Below are 20,949 nucleotides of genomic sequence, written 5' to 3'. Positions count from 1 at the left end.
TAGGGAAACATTTGTGGGACTTGAGCGTTTTGAGCAGAGTTGTTTCATGTTTATTGATTAAAGAGTACATTGAGATGATTACTTTTCAGTTGAGTGGTACTTGAGAAACTTGTGAAATAAATGTTAAGTGAAAATTCCAAACATTTGACTTGTTCTGTCGAATATGTCCTCACAGATGAGACTTTTCCTGCAGCCTGAGAGGCCCCTCGCTGGGCCCAGAGCTGCTGGGTGGGTTTGAGAGTTGGGTGTGGATTGTGCCAATGACCATGACTATCCAACAGTGACTTCTTGTGGCCTTCTGGCCAGATTCTGAATATTTTAGGGACTGTTTTTTTTCAGTTTATTAACAGAATACAGTGTATCAGCTATATAAAGGGCTTGTGTAAGCAAAAAAATACTAAACTTTAAAGCCTCACAGATGTTAAATGGTTTATTACTGATGAAAAGAATCATCATAATAAAGATGTTCTGAATAATCAGACATGGAGGTAATAGGATGGTATACAGTAGGTACCACTCAAATGTGGTATATGTGGGTGTCCTCCAGTCTTCCTATTATGTTATGTCTGATACCTGTAAGGAGACTGGCCGACATCATTCACTCTCCAGGCATGGAAAAGGGTATTTGCTCATTTCACAGTGCATTTCTTTAGAGTACTGGAGAGGATGAGGCAGACATGCACAGCCTCACTGACATCGAACATAAAGCGTGATGTCATGTGTCAGCTTCCCTAGGTGAGTTGCTCGCCAGAGAGGCATTGGTGAGGAGATGAGGCTGTTAGAGGCCAAGGCCCACGATGAAGTGTAGACTCCAGGCTGCTGCCACCGTGCAGGGATGGCATCCAGTTAACTACACAACCTGCCTTGAGGTCTGCTAGTATTCACGGGCCCTTCTCTGACCAGGAAACTTGCATCTGTTGGCTCTTTTTTTCCAGAGGCCTGTCTGTGATTTATATATTGATAGAGCGGCAGAGTTGTCAGTAATGAGCTGGGGAACTCCATTAGGCTGCTATGTCGAAGTGCCTGCTTTTTATTTAAAGTTCACTCCGGGGCTGAGTGTTTGGAAGGAGTGTACACCGATGATGGGAGCTGGGCAAGGTGGGTCGAAGGGAGCCTTCCTGGCCACTGTGTGTGCAGTGCCCCTGACACTTGTCTCTCCTCACAGTTCTGGGATCCCGAGATTCAGGTGACTGTCAGGAGGTGAGCTTAGAAGCGATCCCATCTTTGTGACAGTAGCAGATGGGAGTGTGTACAAAGTAGGGGCAGACAGAGGAGGGTGGATCTGACCGCCCTCAGGACACTGCACAGAAGCTGGCCTTCAGGGAGGTGACTTCGGAGTGGTTTTGCCACTCTCCAGGCGCTCTCCAGGTGGCAGTGACTGGAAGGAGAGGCCCAGGCAGAGGCACGGCATTGTAAAGAACTTGACGGTGTGAAGGGGCTGCTGAGGGTGGAGGAGGGGAAGGCTGGGTGGGCAGACTTCAGGTTGTGTGACCTGCCTTGCAGGCCAAGCTCGGGTTTGGACCTCCTCCTGGAAGATGGAGTTCAATAGGGAGCTGTTTTGGGGTAGTAGACACAGCAGGTTGAAGCTCTGCACAGAAGAGAGAGCGTCAGGTGAGAAGTCAGAAATGCAGATGGGGGAGGGGTGATTCAAGTGGCTTATTTTAACAAAAGTCACTTATGTCCCTGGAGGCTCAAGGATTAGTGTGGAAGTTCTTAGGAAGCAGTGCTAAACTCTGATGAGAGGGGCTTCCACAGTAGGACTGGCGTCAGTCTTAACTCAGTTCCTTTGCCTGAATTTATGTTTTTAGTTGGTAATACAGCAGCTGCCTGGGTTCTGCCTCTCTTTTCATATGGCTTATGCTCACAAATCCATGCAGTTAGTGTGTAACTTCCACCGCCAGTTCCTGCAGAAAAAAGGTAGTATTTGCAGTAAGGTATAGGAAGTAACATGGTTTCAGAGCCACACAGCCCTGGGTTTGAGTGCCAGCGCTACTACTAGGTAACCGTGGTCTTCCTTGGCCAAATATTTCAACATCTCCAAAACCAGGATGTTGACAGCCCCCTCCTCATACAACTTGGGGAGGGCAGTGTGAGGGAGCGGACCATAGACCCCGAGAGCTCAGCACCTGTGCCTGATTCATGGTGCCAGCGCAGTAACTTCGGTATCGCTCAAAGTGCAGGGTCTACTTGAGTGAATTTGCTAATTAAGAGAAATATACGTTTAAAGGGCTCAAACTGATGTTATATTATCCAATTCTATTGAAAATCCTTCTAAGATGTGTTATTCTTTTCTCAGCCTAAGTGTATTCAGTATACTCGGACCTCTCCTTGGTGACTCAGGGTCACAGGGATGCTGTTGAGGTTGTCGACATGGATGAGGCTTCTGACCCTGCATGGAACACACTCCCATCCCACCCCTCACAGGGCCTGTCTTGTCTCTTCTTTCCACCTCCAGGCTTCTCTCTGATTCTGTCCCCTTTGTTGGGGTGAAGGCTTGAGGGCGATCTTTTCCTTCCTGGATTTTGAGGGCAGCCCTGCCACACAGAGGCCTTGCTCCCATCTGGGTTGGTGATTTTGTGCTTGAGTTGAATGTTACCTAGGTTATAGAAAGCCTGACCCTTGGTGTTGTGACTAGCCTTAGTGACTCAGAATTGGAAGGGACCATGTGTGATGGTGACAGTAGCTCATACTTAAGTAATGAAAAATTTAAAGGCTTGAAAAAGCAAATTGTAAAGCAATAGGTATACTCATCACAAGTGTAAAATATTAAAACAATATACAGCAACTATAGTTAAGGTTGTAGAAGTACGGAAAGTTTCTCCTTGATTTCCAAACTGTTCCATTGGCCTTTTACTTTTAGAATTAATATTTAAGTAATAACTTGACTCTGTAATTTAAAAAATATATATATGAATGGCTTGATTGTGTAGGCATTTTCAGTTTACCAGGAATTTTCCCATAGTCCTGATTTTGTTTTCAGAACAGCCTTGTTGGTTTGCTCCCCTCTTCATTTTTCAGAGGAGGATAAGAGGGAGGACTGGAGAGTCATTGGTTTTGACTGAGGCTGGCCAGCCAGGACCCCAGGTGGGCCTCAGCCCAAGTCTGTAGCTCTTAGAGATCCTAGTTATGGGGATCTCTGCTGGGGCCTGCAGGGTGGTCTTTCACATATAGAATAAGCTGTGGCTAGTGCTTTGAAGTTTCCTATTGAATAAATGAAATTTTATTATTGTAAAGTGATACCCAAACCATAGTTTGTGAACATTTTCATATTTTTAAGTACCATTGTATCCAGTTATGTTGTCGCCAACTGAGCACGCCACGTCTGTGAGTTGTGGTCTTCAGAAGAACCACAGAGCAGGCTCTGCACCCCATGTGGACCTTCAGGCCTGCTGTTGGTGGGTTTTGTAGCTGACTGATTGCTGGAGGATGGAGCGGGCCTACCTGGGTGCTGTTTAGCTTGGACATGACAATGTTTTAATTAAGGAAGCAGTTGTGCCCTCTGCACCAGTGAAGGTAGCCATCAGCTAAGGAGCTAGGGCAGCCAGTGAGGGGGGTAGATCGGGGGCAGGGCATCACCGTCTGGGACAGGCCTCTGGGGCTTTCTGAGGGACCGTACAAGAAGCTTTACGCTCCTGCTCATTTAATTCTTGCAACAAGATAAAGTTCACTTTACACATGAGTAAACCAAAGCTCTGAGAGATGAAGTGACCTTCACAGCGTCACCGGCAGAGCTGACCCTCAGCCTGGCTCTGAAGCCACACTTACCTGCTGTCTTGAATAAGTGTATTCTGAGTCATTTGCCCTCAAATATGAAAAAAATCTTTAAGTTAATCTTCCTTCCCCACTTCTCAGAAACATAGAAAAGAGGCAAGTTATGTGGTCTTTTGTTTAAGACAGGATCTATGCCTACAACTAACTTGATTAAGATAATCCAAAAGTTTGCAATAATTTATGCAGTGGGGAGATAAGGGCAGAAAGGGAGAGGCTTCTAAACAGTCCAGAGCTCCTGGCTTTGGTGGGAATGCTCTTGCCTCGCCTTGGTGTCATATGAGATTGAAAAAGCACTTACTTAGGGGAGGGACTTTCTTGGTGGCGCGGTGGTTAAGAATCCGCCTGCCAATGCAGGGGACACGGGTTTGAGCCCTTCCGGGGTCCAGGAAGATCCCACATGCCACAGAGCAACTAAGCCCGTGCGCCACAACTACTGAGCCTGTGCTCTAGAGCCCGCAAGCCACAACTACTGAAGCCCGCGCACCTAGAGCCCGTGCTCTACAAGAGAAGCCACCGCAGTGAAGAGTAGCCCCCCGCTCTCCGCAACTAGAGAAAGCCTGCGCACAGCAACGAAGACCCAACGCCGCCATAAATAAATAAATAAACAAATAAATAAAAAATAAATTTTAAAAATTAAAAGAAAGAGCACTTATTTAGGGGAGAAGAAATTACATTTCTTTAAAGCATTCATTTGCACTACACTTTGTAAAAGAGGTTCACATTTTGTTGATATTGTGATATCAAATGAACATCATTTGTACAGGTAAATTAGAGCAATTTTTTTTTTTGTAGTACGCGGGCCTCTCACTGCTGTGGCCTCCCCTGCCGTGGAGCACAGGCTCCAGACGCGCAGGCCCAGCGGCCATGGCTCACGGGCCCACTGCTCCGCGGCATGCGGGATCCTCCCGGACCGGGCCACGAACCCGTGTCCCCTGCATCGGCAGGCAGACTCTCAACCACTGCGCCACCAGGGAAGCCCAGATCTTTGTTTTTATGCTTGTAAATATTTGTCACTTTTGTGTCAAAAGGCTTTTTTTTTGTTTTGTGTTTTTGCTTTCTAGTCTTTTAAAAATTGAAGGTACAACATAGAAAATAGATTTTTTTTAATAAAGAACCTTGTATTTTACTTTGCATATGCATAGGGGTTTTTATGTATCTTAGAAGCAGTAGCTGCCACCTACTGACTACTTTGTTCCATGCTTCAGAAGAAGCAAGAGGCATTGCCTCTGTCTTCACAGCAACACTCAAGACTCTGAGGTTACCAGTTTGAACATGAGGGCCCTGCAGGTAGTGAGATCATGTGCTTAGTCCAAGGTCATTAGTGTTGTAAACAGGGGAGACAATTTGAAGCCTATACTGGCTACATGTGGTTGTCCCCTTCTCGTCAATCTACACTGTCACAATTGTATTCATCAGATTCCCTTAAATATTTTATCAAATATCATGTTTTTATCATTGTCCTTAAAAAGATTTTTAATGGTTATGTAATCCTGTTAATGTTTCTTTACGTACTTTTTTTTTTTTTTTGCGGTATGCGGGCCTCTCACTGTTGTGGCCTCTCCCGTTGCGGAGCACAGGCTCCGGACACGCAGGCTTAGCGGCCACGGCTCACGGGCCCAGCCACTTCGCGGCATGTGGGATCTTCCTGGACCGGGGCACAAACCCGTGTACCCTGCATCGGAAGGCGGACTCTCAACCACTGCGCCACCAGGGAAGCCCTAATTCTGTTAATGTAATGAGGTTAAAACATTCCCCTAATGATGGACATTTTAGGTTATTTCCACTTTTTTTTTTTTTTGCTATTCTAGATGAATTTGCAGTTTACAATTTCATTTTTCTTTTCTCATTTGTGTAATTAGTTCCTGGGTACAAATTCCCAGAAATAGAAATCTTGGATTAAAGGGTATGAACATCTTAGAGTGTTTTGAAAGCCTACTCCGTTGCTTCTGGGTTTATCTTCCTGATATTTATGGATGAAAAAAATTGAGGGAGTTTTTTTTTTTCTCTTTAAAATGCTTTGGCCTTTAGAACTTCCAAGTATCTGTGAGATAAACTTTTGTGAGGTTTTCTTAAATGAGTCACATTTCCTCCTAAGTTTCTGGATATCATTTTACTTGAATTAGATGTTTTTACTTTCATAAACAAGAAACAGTCTTTGAAAAAGTCCTTACTACTTTGTTTATTGATCACCTGAGCCAATGTTCTGCATTCCCTAGGTTGTAAATGTTTGTGGTTGCATTCCTTCATCAATTCAGCTGTCATGATACTCTGAACCACAGTCTCTCTGAACTTGTTCTTCTTTTCTTTTCCTCACTTGAAATACGCATAGTGGGAAAGACCATGCAAGGTTGTTTCTGCTGGTATCGTCACACATCAGGACAGCCTGGGGGATCTCGAGATCCTTTGGATTTTGCCTGTGTAGCTTCTAGATGCTGCTCTCACGGACATTCCTACCATTGCTAGAGGCAAACATCTCAGAGAAGTACTGGGAGGTTTGTTTGTTTGGCCGCAGTGCGCAGCATGTGGAACTTCCCCGACCAGGGATCGAACACGTGCCCTCAGTACTGGAAGCACGGATTCTTAACCACTGGACCACCAGGGAAGTCCGAGAAGTATTGGGAGGTTTATAGTGTTGGTGCTTACACTTTTTTTTTCCTTTTCTTTTCTTTTTTGTCTTGTTTGTTTTTCTGCTCTGAAGTCACTGTGTCCTTTACCATGTCCCTTCACCATGGGCTGGCTTACTTTTTCACCTTCCACTGTTCCTTAGGTATTCACCTGAAGATTAAGTGGAGTCCTAGTTTCCTGGTGGTTCATTTTCAGGGTTTGCAAAGGAAAAGGTGCTTAGCAGGGACAAGGAGGGCCCCAGGTGGGGAGCAGTGGCCAGACCTCAACTCTCACCCTCGGGTTCTCTCTCTTGGATTCCTGCTGTGCCTCCATCACACTCCTCCACCCGCAGAAGGCTGCTTCCTCTTTAGTTCTCTGGCCTCATCCTGGGCAAAAACTCCTCTTTTCTTGGTTCCTCTTATCCTAGCTAAGAAAGTCTGACGTTCACAACACAACAAAACAGAAAACATTAGTATGTACTCAGGTAGAAATAAGAGGAACTAATCACAAACAACACAGAAGCATAACAAGAGTTTTGTTTCTCAGGCACAAGTAGGTTTTTAATGCCAGCACTGTAGGGCTAATCTGACTGCATTGGCTCAGCTAGGTGCTGCCTAGCTTCCTGCTTCCCCTCCCCACCTGTTTATTTAGTCAATAAACCCAAATTTTAGAGTAATATTTTGCTCTGTGCTTGGTAATCTGTGTTTTTATCAGAAGTATGGAAATTGTACTTTGCCCTGGTTTCCACAGATGCCTAAACATGTCTGAGTTGGCTGTTGCCTGGGTAAGTGGCTGAGCTGTTGGTTGTGTGTGTGGTGAAGGCTCTGGTAGAGGCTGGGTGGAAGTCCCAAGACATCCTTATGGCTTCTCAGCCAAGCTGGATGGTAACTACCAAGCCCCAGAGGCACACGTTTTTGGCTTCCCCTTTGTCCTTTCCACGTTTCCTGTTTTATTTCCTGAGAAATCTCTGCCCAATTGCCCCAGCTTGGCAGGGTGTGGCATGTAATGGAATGGGGCTACTTTATTTCAGGACATGGACCTTTGGACCATGAAGCATGATTCCTTAGCAGCCCTTAACCCCAGCTTTATTCTGGGTTGGACAGGTGCATGGTGTTCCATCAAGTTTCTTCTGCTTCTTAGAACTGGGGCCGGTGACTGGAGTCCAGAGGTAGGCCTTACCTGAGAGTCCCACAAAAAAAGGGCCTTGAAGTGGGGCCTGAGGTGGTAGTCCTGGCCATGCGGAAGTCACGGAAAAAAAATAATTTGATTGGATAATTGGAGTGCTGCAGTATGCTTCCTTTTATGAAAACCGAGTGAAGTGATTGGTATAGTACAAGACTTTTTTTATCTTTTGGATTTCTTTCTTTCCTTCTTGCTTTTGCAGGTGTGGGTCTGAAGTTGCTTGATTGGGGGTGGGCTGGGCTGGGCTGTCTCATTGTCTCCCTTTATTTTTAAAAATTTATTTATTTATTTTTGGCTGTGTTGGGTCTTCATTGCTGTGCGCGGGCTTTCTCTAGTTGCAGTGAGCGGGGCTGCTCTTCGTTGTGGTGTGCGGGCTTCTCACAGCGGTGGCTTCTCTTGTGGAGCATGAGCTCTAGGCGCGCGTGCTCAGTAGTTGTGGCTTGTGGGCTCTAGAGCGCAGGCTCAGTAGTTGGGGCGCACGGTCTTAGTTGCTCCGCGGCATGTGGGATCTTCCTGGACCGGGGCACGAACCCGTGTCCCCTGCATCGGCAGGTGGACTCTCAACCACTGCGCCACCAGGGAAGCCCCTCATTGTCTCCCTTTAAAGTTCAGACAGGTCACCTTCCTTGAAGTTTTTTTTTTTGCTCCAGAATTGCTATTTTGGACTTGTGCTTTTTGTCTATAACTTCCAGTAGGAACTTCCAGGTTCATGAAATTTAGAAATAGTTGAAAATAACATGCTCTCTTAACTAACAAGTAAAGAGGCAGGGGAAAAAAAAACCCCAAACCTTTAAATCCCTGCCTTACAGAAACTTAATGTTAGTAGTGTGATTGGAAGAGGTGGAGGCCCACTCTTGAGAAGCGAACTCTGTCAGCAACCTACGCCCCACTGCACCCCACCCCGAACTCCTGGGGGGGTGGGTAAGAAGAGGGAACTTTCCCTCCCTGGGGTAGGGGTAGAAGATTTTCAGTATCTACAGGGGCTGCAAAGGCTCCTGCTGTTGATGGGGGGCTGGCTTTTGGTCCCAGGTTGCTCTCCCCTGTAGGAGGGCCTTCTTGGAGCAGTGGGACAAGCCCTGCTGAGTTCTGGTTATGGGCCAGCCTGGTGTTCTGTGCTGCAGGTGTTACGTGGCAAGTTTATCACATCACGAGCTCTGCAGGCAGATTGCCTGGGCTTGAATCCCAGTTCTGCAATTTATGGTGGGTCCCTGGGAAAGTTACTGATCTCTCTGTGCCTCAGTTACCTCACCTCTAAAATGGGGATAATGATAGGATTGGTGTGAGGACTGGATGAATGAGTATGTGTCCTGTACTTGGTTGGGGGAGTGCTGCACTTTAAGAGCCCCATTTAGTGTAGCCATTGTGTGCCTCTGAGCCTCCCAACTGTCCTGCCACGTGGCTCTTTGATTGTCACTCTACAGTTGAGAAAACAGGCTCACAGAAGCTTAATAACTCCTTAGACCCAGATCTGCCTCAAGGTTCTCTCTTCAGTGCACTGGTGGTTCCCCACAGGTACCCTGGTTCTCCAGGACGCTAGGGGATGATTACAAAGGGATGGCTCACTCACAACTATACCCACCAGGCATACTTTGTAGGTGGATTTTTTTTTTTTTTTTACTGTCTCTGTACACAAGCAAAGACACACAGACACACAAAACATTTATATGTTACTGTATAAAAATGATGGCTGTGCTTACAATGAATAAAATACCAACTCATTTTAAAGCTTGAATTTATCGTAGCCATTTGTCATCTTGATTTCCTCAATCATTGAATGCGAAAAGTACTATCATCTAGGGATCTAAGGACCTTGTTAATATTAAAAAAGGGTCCTTTTGGGGGGAGAATTCAGTAGATGTTTATTGTTGCCCTTTTCTGGCCCTGTACATTTTTTTCAAAAAAAAATTTTTTTTAATAAATTTATTTATTTTTGGCTGCATTGGGTCTTCGTTGCTGCGCACAGGCTTTCTCTAGTTGCGGGGAGCCGGGGCTACTCTTCGTTGTGGTGCGCGGGCTCTAGGCGCGCGGGCTTCAGTAGCCGTGGCACATGGGCTCTAGAGCGCAAGCTCAGTAGTTGTTTGCCCTGTACTTTATTTTTTTTATTTATTTATTTATTTATTTTTTTGTGGTACGCGGACCTCTCACCGCTGTGGCCTCTCCCGTTGCGGAGCACAGGCTCCGGACGCACAGGCTCCGGACGCACAGGCTCAGCAGCCATGGGTCACGGACCCAGCCGCTCCACGGCACGTGGGACCTTCCCGGACCGGGGCACGAACCCGTGTCCCCTGCATCGGCAGGCGGACTCCCAACCACTGCGCCACCAGGGAAGCCCCTGCCCTGTACTTTAGTATATGTCTTTCTGTATGTCTGGCATCTGCATGCCTCCTCAAGGATCAGGGCATATTGTGGAGATGGAGTCTCCATTGTGGCTGGGCCGAACTGTGAACTGGAAGCAAGGTTGGGAGCTCAGAATCCATACCAGGTTCAAACAGGAGGAATATCTGAAGTCTCCATGGGAGCAAAGAAGGTACTTACACCTGAGGTGTCTTGAATTCTGCTGGATCCCTCGATTCTCTGAGGCATTGATTCTGGTTCACCCTCACTAGTGTCTCCTAGGGTGCCTTCCTGGGGCAGACTGATACATATATATTTTTAATTTTTTTTTTTTAATATTTTATTCTATTTTATTTTATTTTATTTTTGGCTGCATCAGGTCTTAGTTGCAGCATGTGGGATCTTTCATTGCAGCACATGTGATCTTTCGTTGCAGCACGCAGGCTTCTCTCTAGTTGTGGCTCGCTTGCTCAGTAATTACTGTGTGCGGGCTTAGTTGCCTCACGTCATGTGGGATCTTAGTTCCTTGACCAGGGATTGAACCCGCGTCCTCTGCATTGGAAGGCAGATTCTTAACCACTGGACCACCAAGGAAGTCCCTATATTTTTTAATTCAACAAATTCCTGCTCCTCTTTAACGTAAGGCTCTAGTTGCAAAGTACATTCCCAAATCCAAACCACAAACTTGAAGGCTGGGGCCTGCCCCTGGCTAAGCTGACAATTGCATGGTGGCAAGCCCCTGAGAGGCCTTCTCTTTTCTAGGAAAGCTCTCCTCTTTGTTAGATTTTGCTCTGCAATGTTACTTCCTTACTCACCTAACCTTGGTCATCGGTGTTCTGATATATGTGCTTGAAACTCAGCACTGTGCTTCTTGACCTTTATTTGGGTCTCAGATCTCCTTCAGAATTTCATGAAAACAGATTCCATCCGCTCCCCGCCCCCACCCGGCAAAATGGACACAAACATTTTTGCCTTCACTTCTGACAGGTTCCTAAATCCCCATTCATTTATTGAACAAATATTTGAATTTCTGTCATGTGCCAGACACAGTTCTAGGCACTGGGGTTACAGCAGGAACACAGTAGACCAAGACCATACATTCTAGTCGGGGGAGACAGAATATGGTTAGACAACTCGTGTCCCTTATGGAGGGAAGGTCAGCTTCAGTGGGCTGGAGCATCCAGGCCTCATCCTGCCTGCTTGGGGCTAGGCTCTTTGCCAACCTCCCAGTTCACTTCCAACTTTCACCTTCCTGAACTGGCTTTTGACGTCACCATCATTATCACATAGATTTTTAACGATTTAATATTTATTGAGGCGTATTTTGTGCCAGGTGCGCTACTTTTCCATGCATGATTACACTTATTCTTATGACAACTTTGTTTTGCAGGTGGAAAGCTGGCCTTAGAGAGTTTAAGTGACAGGCCTCATAGCTAGGAAGTGTGGTGCTTTTGATCAGTCTGCAGCTTACGATTGTGGAATTCAGCAAGCCAGGCCTGAGGACATCATCAGAAATGGCAACAAAAATTAAGTGTGACCATTTTGTCTTGGACATGTCCATTCTCTGACTGGTTCCTTTAGCGGTCAGAAATTTTTCACCTGTCACATCAAATTGCCTTGCTCAAGGCTGGAAACATGAGTGGAACATGCTTTCAGGCCTCTACATGGTAGACGTTACAGACACTTGAAGTTACCAAATATATATTTACTGTTAGCAAGATTGCATAATTCCATCCTCAGTCCCAAATAACTGCCTTATGAGTGACATTTGAAATGCACATTATTTAGTACTTGGCTAAGGAGATTTATATGCACACTGTTCTTTCCACACCAGACAGTTACTTTCTTGTTTTAATTTTTAAGGCACTACCCAATGAACAGAATAACTTCCTGAAAAGTTGCTTTAAAAAACTTTGTATTCTCTGCAGAGGGTGGAATGAAACAGTATCAGTGATCTTGACTCAGCCCCTGACATAACAGAGTCATTATTCTGACTGGAGGTTTGCAAGCTGCCATCCCCCTGGCATTAACAGCTGTTAGTTCTTTAAATATTTACATTTAATAACTTTATATCTCTGCTTCCTTCTAAGGCTTGCTGCAACTTCACGTCAAACACAAAACTGCACCTTTGAAGTTATTTTGGAATGTGACTAAATGCCAGGGTGAAGTTTCTCTATAGCCATCTCACATCATGGAGGAACAGTTGGACTGTGGGTCTGGCTCAGTGCTCATTAAATGTTGCAGCGTCCAGCTGTCCTTCCTGGGCAGCTGGGTCTGGAGAAGCCCCAAGGATTGGAGGAGGAAGTTGTCCCTTTGTTATGTGACCAAGGTGCGATTGTTGGAAGTTGAGTCCTGAGAGAGTCCGGGAGGCATTCTAAATGGAGTTTCCAGTCTAAAAGGTGAGGCGGGGTTGGAGGAGTCTAGGTTTGAAGCCCAGCCTGTAGGATTTTTGAGCAGGGTGGGTTGGAGAAGGCATCTGTTGTGGCTTCTTTCCCTGGCCTCCCCTTCTAGACCATAATTCCCTGTCCCAGTAACCCCTTACCCAATTGCAAGACCTGTTTGGGCCTCTTCCCTGGCTGTGTCCCACTGGACCGGGTGGACCATGCCATCGTGTACATATGCTTCAGGTTGAGAGGTGGTCAAATGGTGGTTGTGTGCAGGGCGTGTGTGTGTAGATGGGGCTTGGGTGTGCAGGTTAGGGTGTTCCCACAAGTGCACTGGGGGTCCTTGTGGAGCAGGGCACTCACTGCTCTGGATTCATTGTGTATCTGGCTTCTGGAAATAACAAAGTCCATACTTATTTATTGAATGTGCTTGTCCCATGCCATCTCTGCTGCTTATGGTACCCTGCGGAGCTTGGAGGTGTCCCTCCCTGTCTGATAGCTGGGGCTTGGGGAGGTGGGTTCAACATCAGGCCTCCCCTGCTCAGCTGTTCTTGGCATTAAATCAGGCACACCAGAGGAGGACCGCTTGCATTGTGCCATTTTACCCGAAGTCTCCTTCTAGGACTTGAGGTCTTTTGGATCTTGTTAGCATTCTGGCACAGTATCAGAAGGATTCTAGTTTATATATCATGGTCTTTTTTAGAGCTCATATTTTATTTCCATTTTATCCATGGACTTAAGCCTGGAAGATTCCCAGTGAACAGCTTTAACATTGTCATATATGACTTTTCTTTGCCGCAAAGCACAGATACTCTGGCTCAGGGGTAAACAGCTCTTCTAGAAACAAGTCAGTTCACTTCAGCAGCAGCAAAGCAGCGCTCCAGGAACCTTTCAGGGCACATTCTTCTTGTGACTTCTTGTCCTCCAGGAGGGGAGGGACACAGTGTCTCGGGTCACTGCCCTAGCTGCAGTGTCCCACAGTACACGTGACCATCCCAGTGGCGTTGGAGCTGGAGTGCCGTCCCTCCAGAAGTAGCTCCAGGATGGAGATGGAGACAAGTGTGGGGACTGCCTGAGGACTGTGGAGTCCTCAGCATGTCCCCGGCCCAGAGGGTCACAAGAGCTGGTCTGAAACCTTGTTCTCACAGTGTAGTTTTTATATGTTAAGATTAGCAACTGCCTTTTCTTGGGCAGGATTCTTTTAGTATAAGATGGTGACCTTTTATCTTTCAGTTTTTTGTTTCTTTTTTTTGGCTGTGTTATGTCTTCGTTGCTGAGCACGGGCTTTCTCTAGTTGTGTCGAGAGGGGGCTACTCTTCGTTGTGGTGCGCGGGCTTCTCATTGTGGTGGCTTCTCTTGCTGCGGAGCATGGACTTTAGGTGCGCGGGCTTCAGTAGTTGTAGCTCGTGGGCTCTAGAGCTCAGGCTCAGTAGTTGTGGCGCACGGGCTTAGTTGCTCTGCGGCATGTGGGATCTTCCCAGACCAGGGCTCGAACCCGTGTCCCCTGCATTGGCAGGCAGATTCTTAACCACTGTGCCACCAGGGAAGTCCTGTATCTTTTAGTTTTAAAATGTCTTTTCTTTTGGTGTTGTTGATATGAGCTGGTAGTTTTGTTTTGTTTTGTTTTTTTAATTTATTTATTAATTTTGGCTTTGTTGGGTCTTCATTTCTGTGCGAGGGATTTCTCTAGTTGTGGCAAGCAGGGGCCACTCTTCATTGCTGTGCGCGGGCCTCTCACTATCGCGGCCTCTCTTGTTGCGGAGCACAGGCTCCAGACGCGCAGGATCAGTAGTTGTGGCTCACGGGCCTAGTTGCTCCGCAGCATGTGGGATCCTCCCAGACCAGGGCTTGAACCCGTGTCCCCTGCACTAGTAGGCAGATTCTCAACCACTGCGCCACCAGGGAAGCCTGAGCTGGTAGTTTTTTAAAGAGTATCCTTACTTAACAAAATAAAAAGTTAGCAGCCTTATGTAATTCTCCAAAATTCTAAACAGTTTTATTGAGTATAACTGACAGTAAGTTGCACATATTTAAAGTATACAATTTGATAACGTTTGACATATGAACACACCTGTTAAGCCATCACCACACTCAAGATAATGAACATATCTATCACCGCCCCCCCCCCAGTTTCCCTGAGCCACTTTATAGCTTCTCCCACCGGCCCCTCACTACACCCAGGCAACTGTTGGTGTGCCTTCTGTCACTGTAGATTAGTTTGCATTTTCTAGAATTTCATATAAATAGAATCATACAGTGTACACTTGTTTTTTAGTCTGACTTCTTTCACTCAGCAAAATTATTTTGGGATTCATCCATGTTGTAGCATATATCAATGTTTCATTCTTTTTAATCCAGTGTATGGATATGCCACAGTTTGTTATTCCATTCACCTATTGATGGACATTTGGGCTGTTTGTAGTTTAGGGTTATTACTAATAAAGCTGTTATGAACATTTGTGTACCAGTCTTTGTACAGACTATGTTTTCATAGCTCTTGGGTAGATACTAGAGTCATATGACTTGTTGATATGGTGGTTGTTGGTTTAACTTTTTAAGACGCTGCCAAATTATTCTCTATTTCTAAAGTGCTGAACCATGTTACATTTCTCACGAGCAGTGAGTGAGAATTCCAGTTCCTCCATGTCTTTGCCAATACTTGGTATGGTCATCTTTTTAATTTTTGCCGTTTTAGTAGGTCTGTAGTGGTGTCTCATTGTGGTTTTAATTTGCATGTCCCTAATGACCAGTGATGTTGAGCATCTTTTCAAGTGCTTGTTTGCTGTCTGTATATCTTCCTTTGTGAACTATCTATTCAAATCGTTTGCCCATTTAAAAAATTGGGTTGTTTATTTTATTAATTAGCTTTGAGATTTCTTCATATATTCTGGATATAAGTCCTTATATATGATTTGCAAATATTTTCTCCCCGTCTGTAGCTTGTCTTCATTCTCTTGACGGTGTGTTTTGAAGAGCAGAAGTTTAAAAAATTTGATGAAGTCAGTTTGTTCTTCTATGGTTTGTGCATTTTTGGTTGGTGTCATAACTAAAATCTTTGCCTAACCAAGGTGACAAATGTTTCCTTGTAGAGATTTTATAGTTTTACATTTAGGTCTGTGATCCATTTTGAGTTATTTTTTGTGTATGGTGTAAGGTATGGATTGAAATTTAGTTTTTGCCTGTGGATGTCCCAATTGTTTCAGTACTGTTTGTTGAAAAGTCCTCCAGATTTGAAGCGGGGGGTAGTTTTTAGTTGGTGAAATCCAAAGGTCTGGGAATTGTGGTTCTAGGCACCCTGATTTCTCACCTTTCATGACAGTTTCACATTAGCCTGGCTTTCTCTTTATTTCATGCATGTCTTGAGCCCCTTGATGGAAGAGGTGCTACTACTGGGCAGCATGTGAGTAAGGGGCTGGGTGATGCCTGCTGGGATCCCAGGGGGTCTCTTCCTCTGCTCTGGACCTTCCAGATGCCTGGGCACAGAGCCTTTAAGGTCTTTCTGGTGGGTGGGTTCCAGGCAGTGTCTCATTTCCAGAGGTGACTGTGAAGGCCTGCCAGGTACAGAGAGGTGCAGGGACAATAAGCCTTCTGTGCCTGGATGGGTGGGGGTGTGCCCAGGCTGGGGACGTGGCTGCAGTTGAGGAGGGTGGGAGGGGCCATTCTCTTCTGTGTGGGCTGGCAGCAGTGTGACCTGTCATCAGACTGAGAGAATGTGGCTCCACTCTGGGCTCCTGGTCCGCCTCAGCCCAGCTTTATGACTGTGTGTACAGGGAATGGGTGTTCATTTTTCTTTTCTCTTCAGTCACAAAGGGGTCTGAGAGGCCTCCACCTTTGTACCACTAGCCAGCAGCTTCACAGGGGGCAGTAAAACGTTTGTCCGCTTTTTACCCGTGTGCAGTTCTCTTGGCTCTTATACTGCTGGTATTACTAGTACTAGCACTACTGGTACCATCACCAGCATCTAACAGCAATGGAGCTTTTCCTCTGCTCTAAGCCCTTTACCTGTGTTACCCATTTAGTCCTCACAGCTACCCTATAGGGTGGCTACAGGCCATTTTACAGATGAGGAGACTGAGACACAGAGAAGGCCAGGTGTGAGAAGTCTTTGGGCCATGCTTTCCATCATTCAATGTTGGAGGAGGGATTTTTTTTTTTTTTTTTTGCAGTACGCGGGCCTCTCACTGTTGTGGCCTCTCCCGTTGCGGAGCAGAGGCTCCGGACGCGCAGGCTCAGCGGCCATGGCTCACGGGCCCAGCTGCTCCGCAGCATGTGGGATCTTCCTGGACCGGGGCACGAACCCGTGTCCCCTGCATCGGCAGGTGGATTCTCAATCACTGCGCCACCAAGGAAGCCCAGGAGGGATTTTATTTAACATTTGTCATTAACTCTTAGGAAACAAAATGGAAATAGTGGTTTATGGGCCTCCCTCTTCTAAGTCTTCATTTCCTTATCAGCAGTGGGGAGCAGTTGAACTGTTTAACCAGATTAAAATTCTTCTTCTATTTTTTTTTTTTTTTAACATTTACTTATTTGTTTATTTACTTGGCTGCATCGGGTCTTAGTTGCGGCATGTGGGATCTTTGTTGTGGCACCTGGGCTTCTCTCTAGTTGTGGTGCACAGGCTCCAGAGTGTGTGGGCTCAGTAGTTGCAGAATGCAGGCTCTCTGGTTGTGATGCGTGGGCTCTAGAGCATGCAGGCTTAGTTGCCCCGCGACATGTGGGATCTTAGTTCCCTGACCAGGGGTCGAACCTGCGTCCCCTGCATTGGAAGGCGGATTCTCAACCACTGGACCACCAGGGAAGTCCCCAGATTAAAATTCTTTAGTGGCTCCCTGTTGCCATCACAGTAAAATCCAAACTTGTGATCTGGCCATTGCTTACCCCTTCAACCTCATCTCTTGCCACACTGAACTTTGTTTTTCCCTTCTCACATGTGCTTTCCACAGACCCTGTTACATCTGCTGTAAATGCCCTTTCTAACCATCTTTCCCTGCTGAACTCCTACTCATCCTTCAAAATTCAGCTCTAGTTTCACCCCCTTCTCCTTGACCTAAGGTATCCTGCCCCTGGGGCTACAGAGTGCAAGGTCCACACCTGTCCCAGTGCTCCTCATGTATGGTATGATTGACTGACTACCTGCTGGTCTTCTTCCACTGGGCTAGGTGAGGGGGAGGGAAGGGACTGCCTTTTATCTTGGAATTCACAGTTCTTACCTTTGTCCTGGCATGTAATAGAAGGCAGACATTTGTGGGATGAACAAATGTGACGTGAATAATATGAGGACCCTTAGTTCTCAGACCTGTTGGTTTGTAATATCATCTATGACTGCAGGCGCCCAGGGCAGCCTTCATGGGGAAAGTGATGTTGATGCATTTAAAAAGGATTATTATTGGGACTTCCCTGGTGGCGCAGTGGTTAAGAATCCACTTGCCAATGCAGGGGACATGGGTTTGATCGATCCCTGGTTCAGGAAGATCCCACATGCCACTGAGCAACTAAGCCCTTGCTCCACAACTACTGAGCCCATGTGCCGCAACTACTGAAGCCCGTGCGCCTAGAGCCTGTTCTCTGCAACAAGAGAAGCCACTGCAATGAGAAGCCCATGCACCGCAACAAAGAGTAGCCCCCGCTCGCTGCAACTAGAGAAAGCCCTCGCGCAGCAATGAAGACCCAATGCAACTAAAATTGATTAATTAATTTAAAAAAAAAACATTATTCAGTGATTCCCTTAAATCCTGAGTGAGACTTACATAGATCTTTTTATTTTCCCTCTATGAGAATGAGTTTTCTATTGTGTTAAAAAAATACTATTTCTTTGACCATCTTTTAGATCATAAATTTAAATTTCTACATTTTTCCCCCAGATGCCTGTGATGCCATTGTAATTTTTATGGTAAGCTCAATAAATAATTTTAGAAAATGTTTCTTTGGAATGTTGGGGCCAGCATGGATTGCTTAGAATGGATCAAGTTTCGTTTGGTGTCTCTCTTTTTTTTTTTTTTTTTAATTTATTATTTATTTATTTTTGGTTGCGTTGGGTCTTCATTGCTGCACACGGGTTTTCTCCAGTTGTGGTGCGTGGGGACTACTTTTCATTGCGGTGGGCGGGCTTCTCATTGCAGTGGCTTCTCTTGTTGCGGAGCTCTAGGCACGCGGGCTTCAGTAGTTGTGGCTTGCGACTCAGTAGTTGTGGCTCACTGGCTTAGTTGCTCTGCGGCATGTGGGATCTTCCTGGACAAGGGCTCAAACCCATGTCCCCTGCATTGACAGGCAGATTCTTACCCACTGCGCCACCAGGGAAGTCCCCGTGTCTCTTTTTTTTTTTTTTTTTTTTTTGCAGTATGCGGGCCTCTCACTGTTGTGGCCTCTCCCGTTGCGGAGCACAGGTTCCGGACGCGCAGGCTCAGTGGCCATGGCTTACAGGCCCAGCCGCCCCGGGGCACAAACCCGTGTCCCCTGCATCAGCAGGCAAACTCTCAACCACTGTGCCACCAGGGAAGCCCCCCCCCCGTGTCTCTCTTTGAAGGAGAAAGAAGTTTGGCAAGAAATGCTAACTGAACTGTGTTTAGTACAGAGAGCTATTTAGAAGTATTTTGCTGCATTTCACTGCAGTCCACATGCCTGTGACTATGTGGTTTTAGTCCTGAGCTGCTGTAGTTCAAGGAATTTTAGACTTTTGGCTGATGGATCCTGAGGCTGGACTCTCCTGGGTTGTTGAGATACGAACCTTTGAATTAAATTTCCAGTTCATTGCATAATGTATTTTTTGCTTTAATTATTAGGAGGCAGGATTAATCAATCTTACTCGTCTACTTTCACGTTTGTGTGTGTGTGGGGAGGGGGAGGAGGGAGGTAAGGGAAATAGAAGGTTGAGTTGTATCTTTATGAAAATGGGTTTAAGTTTCACTTGGTAGCTGTCCACTCCTGCTCTTGGCACATGTCTGACTTCTGAACATGGTACCAGTAGGGGTGTGTGCAGTCTTTCCTCCTGAGCTCAGAGTGGGTGGTCTTGAACCACCATGGTGGGTGGCCAGTGAGGTCTGTGAGGGGAAGAGCCAGCTGCGTTTAGGGGTGTTGTTTAGGGGCTTGAGATAGAATTCTCCTCCGTGGAGAGCTAACCAGCCTGAAAGCTAACAGTAGGGATCAGTGTTCATCCCCTACCGTGTGGGAGGTACTTCACATACATTATATCCAGCCCTCACTGTAGGGGTTCAAGGCTAACACTGTTACCTCCTCTTTACACATAAAGGAAACAGGTTCAGAGAGGGAGCTAAGCTATTTGTTCAGTTTTACCAGCTAGTTGGTGCAGAGCCACGAATTGAAGGCAGGCCGGTCTTGGTCTTTGCCCGTAGCATGGGGCTGGTAGGCATATGGCACCCTTGGGCTCCTTGACACAGCCTCTTCTCTAAGCGTCCGGCCGCAGAGGGCAGTTAAGACAGCCTGGGATGTGAGCGCGCGGCCTCCGCTCACACATAGCTCTGCGCGAGGGTGTCAGTGGTGATGTCTGTCCTGTGTTCCTCTGAATGCTGTGATGTGCGTGGCTCCGTCCTGGTCTGTGTTGGGGGGCAGAGATGTGGACACACCCCAGCCATGGGAAATGTCTCCTCTCATTAACCAAGTATGGAGCGGGTAGCAGACTCCACAGCTGTCAGAGTGGTGTGAGGGGAGAGAGCTGTGGGTGCAGCCAGGAGATGGTAGTCAGGGGAGGCTTCATGGAGACAGTGGAGATGTCTGTATCTCTGTGTGGTGTGGGTATGCATAATTTCCATACAGTAAAATTCGCTTGAGAAATTCAGGGACTTGGATATTATATAGGCATTGGGAATCAACAAAGGTTTTTAAGCAGAAGAGTAGGATAAGATCAGATCTGGGTTTCAGGAAAGTTTTCTGGAATGGCTAGAAAAGGGTAGAGTTTGTATGTAGAGTGGAATGGCTACAAAAGGGTAGAGTTTGTATGTAGAGAGGCAAATGTTTGATGCAGTAATAACTGCCCCTTCTTAGAGTCTTTGCACATGTGGTTCCTACTTCCTGGACTGTCCTTTGCCTGGATGGCTCTTTCTCATCCTTCTGGTTATAGCACCAAAGCCACCTCCTCAGTGGGCTTTCCCTGACTACTCAGTCTAAATTTGCTCCCTGTCCTGCTATCTCTGTTGCATGTCTGAAGTCATCGTGCTCCCACATGGATCTCAGTGCGTGTTAAGTTACCTCCATCCCTCTCTATTAGACCATCACACAAGCAGCGGCCTGTCTGTCCCGTACTCTCTCCTCTCAGAACAGTGCGGGCCTTGGAAGGCCCTGATGAACGTGTGGTGTGAATGAGCAGTTGTGGTGTGAGATCTAAGATGTGGTGGTTTGGAGCTGGTCTGGTGGTAGCATGGCTAGAAAGGGGAGAGAGGCTCCAAGTTCCTTCTTTTAAATTTCGTTTAACCAGCTTAATGCTGCCCTTGGCTTATATTTGTGGATGTTCCAGTTGGGTGGCCACTGCTCTTTCCTAAACAGCTGGGATGTTTGCCAGACTTGCTGACCACTTCTGTGGGCGAGCTTTGTGGCTTATGACAGCGGCATCATTTTGTTTAGTTTGGATGGCTTTTCCTTTCCCATTGAGCAAGTTTTCTTTTGCTAGCTATCATTGTCCTCTTTTAAGTCTCCAGTGTAGCTCCTGGTCTCCCTTTTC

The 20,949-nt window shown here is 46.4% G+C and overlaps 1 protein-coding gene and 1 long non-coding RNA gene across 4 annotated transcripts in view; one reads left to right on the top strand and one right to left on the bottom strand.

The window, feature by feature from the left end:
* The window catches only part of LOC125960485 (uncharacterized), a 327,476-nt gene extending 322,717 nt beyond the window's left edge, over nt 1-4,759 (bottom strand). The window contains exon 1 of the long non-coding RNA XR_007470188.1: nt 4,683-4,759. This is a non-coding gene — a long non-coding RNA (uncharacterized LOC125960485). The remainder of the gene's footprint in view (nt 1-4,682) is intronic.
* Nucleotides 1-20,949, top strand: part of PACSIN2 (protein kinase C and casein kinase substrate in neurons 2) — a 139,861-nt gene that overhangs the window by 4,579 nt on the left and 114,333 nt on the right. The window contains exon 1 of one of the 3 annotated variants that reach the window (XM_049694553.1): nt 11,982-12,290. The exons of the other annotated variants lie outside the window; for them this stretch is intronic. The gene's annotated coding sequence lies outside the window, so the exon portion shown is untranslated. Of the gene's footprint in view, nt 1-11,981; nt 12,291-20,949 lie in introns of those variants that run through there. 3 annotated transcript variants of the gene reach the window in all.

Source organism: Orcinus orca, chromosome 11 (assembly GCF_937001465.1).
Source record: "Orcinus orca chromosome 11, mOrcOrc1.1, whole genome shotgun sequence".
Classification (NCBI taxonomy): domain Eukaryota; kingdom Metazoa; phylum Chordata; class Mammalia; order Artiodactyla; family Delphinidae; genus Orcinus; species Orcinus orca.
The sequence above is the reverse complement of the archived record's forward strand: the minus strand, read 5'-3'. Positions and strand labels throughout refer to the sequence as shown.